The sequence below is a fragment of the Elephantulus edwardii genome, unplaced genomic scaffold, assembly GCF_000299155.1.
Source record: "Elephantulus edwardii isolate Elephantulus edwardi_28Jun2011 unplaced genomic scaffold, EleEdw1.0 scaffold00019, whole genome shotgun sequence".
Taxonomy (NCBI): Eukaryota; Metazoa; Chordata; class Mammalia; order Macroscelidea; family Macroscelididae; genus Elephantulus; species Elephantulus edwardii.
Window position 1 is genome coordinate 10,295,852 of NW_006399769.1, and position 6,800 is coordinate 10,302,651.

The following is a 6,800-nucleotide window of genomic DNA, read 5'->3' on the forward strand; positions in this document are numbered from 1 at the left end:
CCACACTCAGTTGGGTCACCTTTCTTTGGAATGGGAACAAATATAGATCTCTTCCAGTCAGTTGGCCAAGTGGTTGTTCTCCATATTTCTTGGCACAACTTGGTGAGCACATTCAGGGCAACATCTGCTATCTGGAATACTTCAACTGGTATACCATCTATTCCTGAGGCCTTATTTTTTGCTATTTCCTTCAAAGCAGCTTGAACTTCTTCCTTCATCACCAAATAGTGGGCAGTCCTAAGTGTGGTTCCTGGTAACACGAATAGATCCTAATTTGGGGACTACCTATTGAAGGGATATCATCATTCATTACTAATCACAGATATGCAAATTAAAGCAATCCAATTCAATGACTGGATTGGAAGAAATTAGAAAGTTGGCCCACACCACCCACTGGCAAGAATACAGAGAGGTGGAGGTGGGCTTGTGGGGAAGCTCTCTGCTCCACTGGTGGACGTATTAGGAGAGCAAACATCCACTAAACATGAACTGAGACTGCTGATCCTCTTTTGGGCAGCCCCTACTCGTGCAAGTCCAGGCGAGAGCACACAGGGCTGTGAGTTGTAGCATCGTGGTGGTGGCGAGCTGCTGGGTGTCATTCCCTAGGTGTGCATGGTCAGATGTAGTAGCCACACACTGGGGCGTACTCTAGAATGGAAGCAGCAAATTTGATGTGTATGCAACAGTGTAGCTGTGTCTCTGAAACACTGGGCTGAGTGGAAAAGTAAGCCTTACAACATATGATTTGCATAAATTGAAAATACATATGTACAAGAGAAAAAGAGACTTTGCAAAAGCCCAAACAAACAATTATGATACACATTAAAGGCTGTAAGATGTCTGCCCACAGGTGGTGTGCGTAGAAGTGAGGAATGGGATGAGAGTGGATTTGGAAAAATGACCCGAGAACTTAAACCTATCTTCTTTCATCATCTCTTCTGTCTCCTTGTCCCAATGATCTTGGCCCTCCCTTGTCAGACTCACTTCAGACTAGTCCTCAGTGCCTGTCTGGCCAGCACAAGTTAACACTTACCTTTTATTTTATTATTATTTTTTTTATTTTGTTTTTTTAATCAATTTTTTTAAATTTTATTATTTTTGTGTGCGTGTACCGTCAAATCAGATCTGACTGGTACAGGAGGAGATTGTCCCTCCTTACCCGGCAGAGCATCTGGTGGATTCGAACCGTTCACCTCTGGGATTGTAGTTGCAGCTCCTTGCCACTAGGCCACCAGAGCTCCCCTATTTTTTTTTTTAAAGTAAGAAAAAAAAATAATTGTCTGCAGATACCTTGAGCAAGTGCTTGGTGCAGGGCACTAGCCTCTGGCCTCCTGGCTTAAGGACATTAAGGGACCAGAGGAAGTGGGGAGGGACTAGTGATCGTGCCTGGGAACTGTTCTCCCTCTTCTGGAATGAAATAGAAGATATCTTGACTCTTCTGAACGAAAGAAAGCTGGAATGGGATGGAAGCAAGCTGTGCTCTGCTGTTACTGCCTTTCTTAACCAGGACCACTGCCTCCACATCTCTTAGCTTTGATTTCCTTCTCTGTCATATGGAGATAATAATTATCATTCCTCTTTCACAGGCTTATTATAAAGGTTGGGTGAGATCATTGTCTTGGAAAGCTCTTTGTCAACTGTAAAGGTTTCCCAATACAGAGAAAAAGAATGCCGGGGCCCTCCTACCTGTCAGTTGTGGGCCCTTGGATGATGTGGTATCCCTTAGTCTTTGGCTTCACATTTTGTAGAATGAGAATGTCATCTTGTTGTTGTTGATTGCCATCGAATCGAGCATGACTCATAGCGATCCTATGAACAAAAGGCCTGAAGCCCCCTACAACTATCGTCATTTATCCAAGTTCATAGAGTTTCCAGAGGCATGTTGTTTAGGAAGTGGATGTCACTCCTGCTTCCAAGTCATCTTGTAGAGTTGTTATAATAATTAGTGAAGAAGCATGCAAAGTAATTGATATACAGGGTAAGTATTTAGACAATACTTTGGACATGTTGTAAGGAGAGACAGGTCCTTGGAGAGGGACATCATGCTTGGGAGGGTGGAGGGACAGCGCAGGAGGGGAAGACCCTCTATGAGGTGGATTGATTCAGTGACTGGGTTAATCGGGATGGGTGTGTCAGAGGCAGTGCGACTGGCACAGGATAGAGCAGGGTTTAGGGCTGTTGTACATAGGGTCGCTATGAGTTGCAAGCGATTTGACCGGCACATAACAACAAAACTACAACGATTTAGACAATGGGAACTTTATCACCATTCTTTAATTTATTCAGTGAATATTTATTTAATGACTATAATGGGCCAGGAAGGGTACTGAGAATAAAGCAGTGAACAAAACAGACACCACCACCCTGCTTACCCCTCTCTTGCTGCCCTCTGATTGGAGTGTAGGTGGCAAATAATAAATGGAATCAATAAGGTGTATTATGTACTAGATGAGGATATAGGCTATTGCAATAACTATTGAGGAACATTGAGGGTGGAGTGGAAGGGATTTCCTTTTTAAGCAGAGTGGTGCAAGAAAGCCTTGCAAATAAGGTGATGTTTGAGCAATGACTTGAACAATGTGGGGGAAGAAACCCTGGGGAAGTACCAAGGCCCTGAGGTGGATGTGTACTTGGAGTGCTCCCTGCACAGGAAGGAGTCAGGGTAGTCCGGATCCTTTTAGTGAGGTAAAGGCAACAGGGGACACAATCACGTAAATCCTCAAAGATTGCTGTAAATTATACCTGATCCCACGAGGATATCTCAGGGGAAGTCACAGATTGAGGAACTGTGATTTTCAGGTGTGGAGGAGATGTGAATGATTTATGAGTGTGCAAGAGGTGCCACGGTATGTGTATTAGTCATGCATCTGAAACTTTTGTGTTTGAAAACAACAAACATTGATTATCTTACAGTTTCAATGGGTCAGGGATCTGGGTGTGACTTAGGTCTCTCCAAGGCTGCAATCAAGGTGTCCTTGGACTATAGAGGGACCAATACTATCTGGCGGCTTGGTTGTGGGACAGCTTCAAATCTTTAGAGCAGTTTTGTGGCTGTTGGTCTAATTCACTTTCTCCGAGGCTGTTGGTGAGAGATCTCTCTGGGGCCTTTGCCACCACAGATCTGTCCCATTTCAGTTTGCAACATAGCAGCTGACTTTCCTCTGAGAAGTGAGTGTGCCCAAGACAGAAGCCACAGTCCTTTTGCACTATAATCTCAGAAATGAGATCCTGTGCCTTGTACCTCTTTTTGCTGGAAATTAATCACTAAATCCAGCCCTTGTTCAAGGGGAGTTGATTACATGTGAAGCAATTAGTTCCTGAAAGATGGGATTTCTTGTTTTGGTTGAGGGTCCAGTGTGGACTGTTTGGTTGGTTGTTTCTTATTCAAGCCTCATGTTTAGAGTCAGCAGGACCTGGTGGAGTGCCTTTGCATTTAAGATTGATTAGGCCTGAGGCCTGTGTTATAATATTTTCGAGGAACATTCTTCCAAGTGGTACAGCACTGGTCTGTCAATTTGCTGTAGTGAGATAACCTGGGGTTGCTGTGATGCTGAACCCTGTGCCACTGGTGTGTCAAATGCCATGATGATTGCCCATGGTGAACAGTGTTTGGTGGAGCTCCCAGATTAAGATAGGTTTGGAAGCAGGAGTGGCATCCACTTCCTAACAACATGCTTCTGGAAACTATGACCTTAGAGAAACAAGGATAGTTATAGAACACGGTTCCTTCAGGTCTTTTGTTCATAGGGTTGTTATGAGTCATGCTCCACTGGACAACAATCAACAACAATAAATTGATTGGGTCCACATAGAAGTGGGTCTCCCTATCACAAGGGAGCTGGGGTTCTCATGTTCGGTAGAGGTGCCAAGGACTACAGATAGGGGGGTGTTGAGTCTTTCTTTGTAAGTACTATCCAACTGTATTTTCTACAAAGACTGCAATTAATGGGATAACTAGGAACTTGTAATTTTTTTAGGGTGCTATTTGGTCCTAGCTAACCTGGCAAAGGCATTGTTTAGCGTAATGAAGCGTGCCTGTGGATGTGTGCTAGGGCGGGTGAGCAGCCTGTATGCATGTGCAAGTCTTAGCATAGTTTCCGTGACCTCGCCTCCTCCCTGGTCTAGAGACCCCTCGGTTCACCTTCCCTCTGCTTCCCACTCTGCACTTTGTTGGGAGGTCACGTGTGAGGAAACAAGCCCCACGTGGTTTTAATCATTTTGCTATAAAAGCTGAGCTGCTCTGCGCTTTGATCCAAGCTGAGCTGCTGGAAGAAGGGCTGGGGGCCTGCCGGCCTGTCCATGGCGCTCGGCACACGGCTCCCACATCAGACAGCAGCCGTAAAACGGAGCACAGCTCATTAATTCTCCCGCTTAACCAGGGCACCTGACAAGAAGTGACTTTGAAAACCCGGAGGACGGATGGGCGGGCGGGTGGGCGACTCTCGGACTAGGCAGGGAACATCTGTTTCCAGGTCCCTGGCTGTTAAATTGACATCTTTTTATTTGAAACGTTTCTTTTATTTCCCAACTTCCTGTGCTTGGCAAGCGCCCTGTGCCAAGGAGTAGACGGCTAGGCCAAGTGCCTCATTGTCCTGTGGGACAGGCCTGCAAGTGCCAACGCGGGCAGCCTGACGCTCTGTCAATTATTAAACCTGTGTTTGTGCAGAGAACAGCAAACTCCATAAAAAAACCCAAAATGGCCTTGAAATTGAAAACCCGGTGAGGGTCTGTGAACCTCCATATGAGAAATATTAGCATTTCAGAGCTAGCGAACCCACTTGGGCCCTGCTACATCTATCCCTGGGACCCAGTGATCAAGTTTCCCTAAGGAGGATGACCCAAAGCCCCTGTTGCCTGCAGCCTTTGTCCTGGATGCTGAGATCTCTGCTGGTGACCAAACACCCACTTATGACCTTTAACCTCCTTTCAGCAAAGGTCACCAGCAAAGGCTGACCCTTCCCTGGGTGAAAGCGCAGGGCTCAGGATGGGGGCAGGAAGTGAAGGACTGAAGGACGGGTGACTCTGTTGGCCTCTGCTTTGTCCTGAGATCCTTTGGTTCATCTTACTCTTCTGGCCATCTGACCCCCAAACGTCAACCTTCATCCTTCAGGATCCACCCTTGTCTGGGTGGATCTCTGATGGCATTTCTAGAAAGACAGAGGAGAGCCAACCAACAGATGAGAAACAAGGGCATGGCTGAGCCCAAAGGAGTGCGAGAAACAACCGCATGTGACACACTCCCTGCACGTGGGGTGCTGGACACTCTGAGTCTAAAAGCTGGTGCATCGTGCAACCACTGTGGAAGGCGGTATGGCGCTTTCTCAAAAAGTTGCAAATAGAGATACCATTTGACCCAGCAATTCCACTACTGGGAATACATCCCAAAGAGACCATAACTGACATCCAAGCAGATATATGCACACCCATGTTTATCACAGCTCTGTTCACAATAGCAAGGAGTTGGAAACAACCCAGGTGCCCATCAACAAACGAATGGATAGAGAAGCTGTGGTATATTCACACAATGGAATACTATGCTGCCTTGAAAAACAAGGAACTCATTCAATATTATTCAAAATGGGTGACCCTGGAGGACACTATGCTGAGTGAAATATCTCAGTCACAAAAGGACAAATATTGCATGGTGCCACTGTTGTAAAATGGGACTGATATCAGGGTTGGGGTAAGACTGAGAAAAACTGGATAAATTGTGTATACTGCACTGAAACAGATGAGGGAGTGAGTAATTTAAAAGCTATGTATGATAGGGTATTATGGTTTTCACAAGAGGTCACAATTAAGGTTGCATAACGGAATGTACTTGGGGTAAGGGGGTAACGGGGGTATATTTCTATAAATTTAAAAAGAGAGGAGAGAACTAGGGGCAAGAGGAGGGAAGTGAAAAAAATGTAACAATAAATGAACGGAAATCCAAAATGTCTGTAAATGCTCATTAAAATTATAAAAAAAAAAATAAAGCTTAAGAAGAAAAAAAAAGCTGGTGCATTTGTTGAAAACTCTTATGCTGTGATAGGAGTGTTTCTGAAGGATGTGCCTGTCAAAGCAGAAAATACAAACTCTAACTCATTATCATCCAGTCAGAACCAATTCGTAGCTGACCCTCTATTGGGTTTCTGAGGCTGTAAATTGCATGAGAGATTGGGCATCTTTCTCCCTCGGAGCCACTGGTGTATTTGAACCACCAGAGACCCTGCGTGTAGGCTAGAGCAACATTTCTGTGAGATGTCCCAGCAGGGAGGAGCTGGTTGTGAGCATTTATGCAGAAGAGCATTGCGAGAGACTCCGCATTCTCTCTGCTGAAAGTGATGGTGCTGTCCTTGTTGGTGCTGCTTCAGCAGGGATTCTTAAGGCTCATCCTCTTGAATTTCTTTAAAAAACTTTTAATTGTGTTTTATGTGCAAGTCTACAAAGCAAATTTGTTTCCCAGGCAGCAGTTTGTGCATGAAGTATCCCACAATGTTGGTTGTATTCGCCATAAATTATCAGCACTCTCCCAATATCTGAACTGGGTTTCCCATTTCCTTTCATTGGAGTTTTATGCCTTCTCATCTTTGCTTCTGGGGAAAATGCTATCCTTTTTATCTTTCATGGCTGCTTGTCTGAAGGAACACGTTCTTCTTGGGCACTATTGTCTGTTTTAGGGACCTATCTGTTACTTGGCTGAAAGATGGTCCCTGGAGATGGCTTCAGTTCCAGGTCAGAAAAGTGTCTTAAGGGATATTGTCTTGGGAGTTTCTCCAGTCTCTGTTGGACCATTACATTTGTGAATTTGAGTTTTG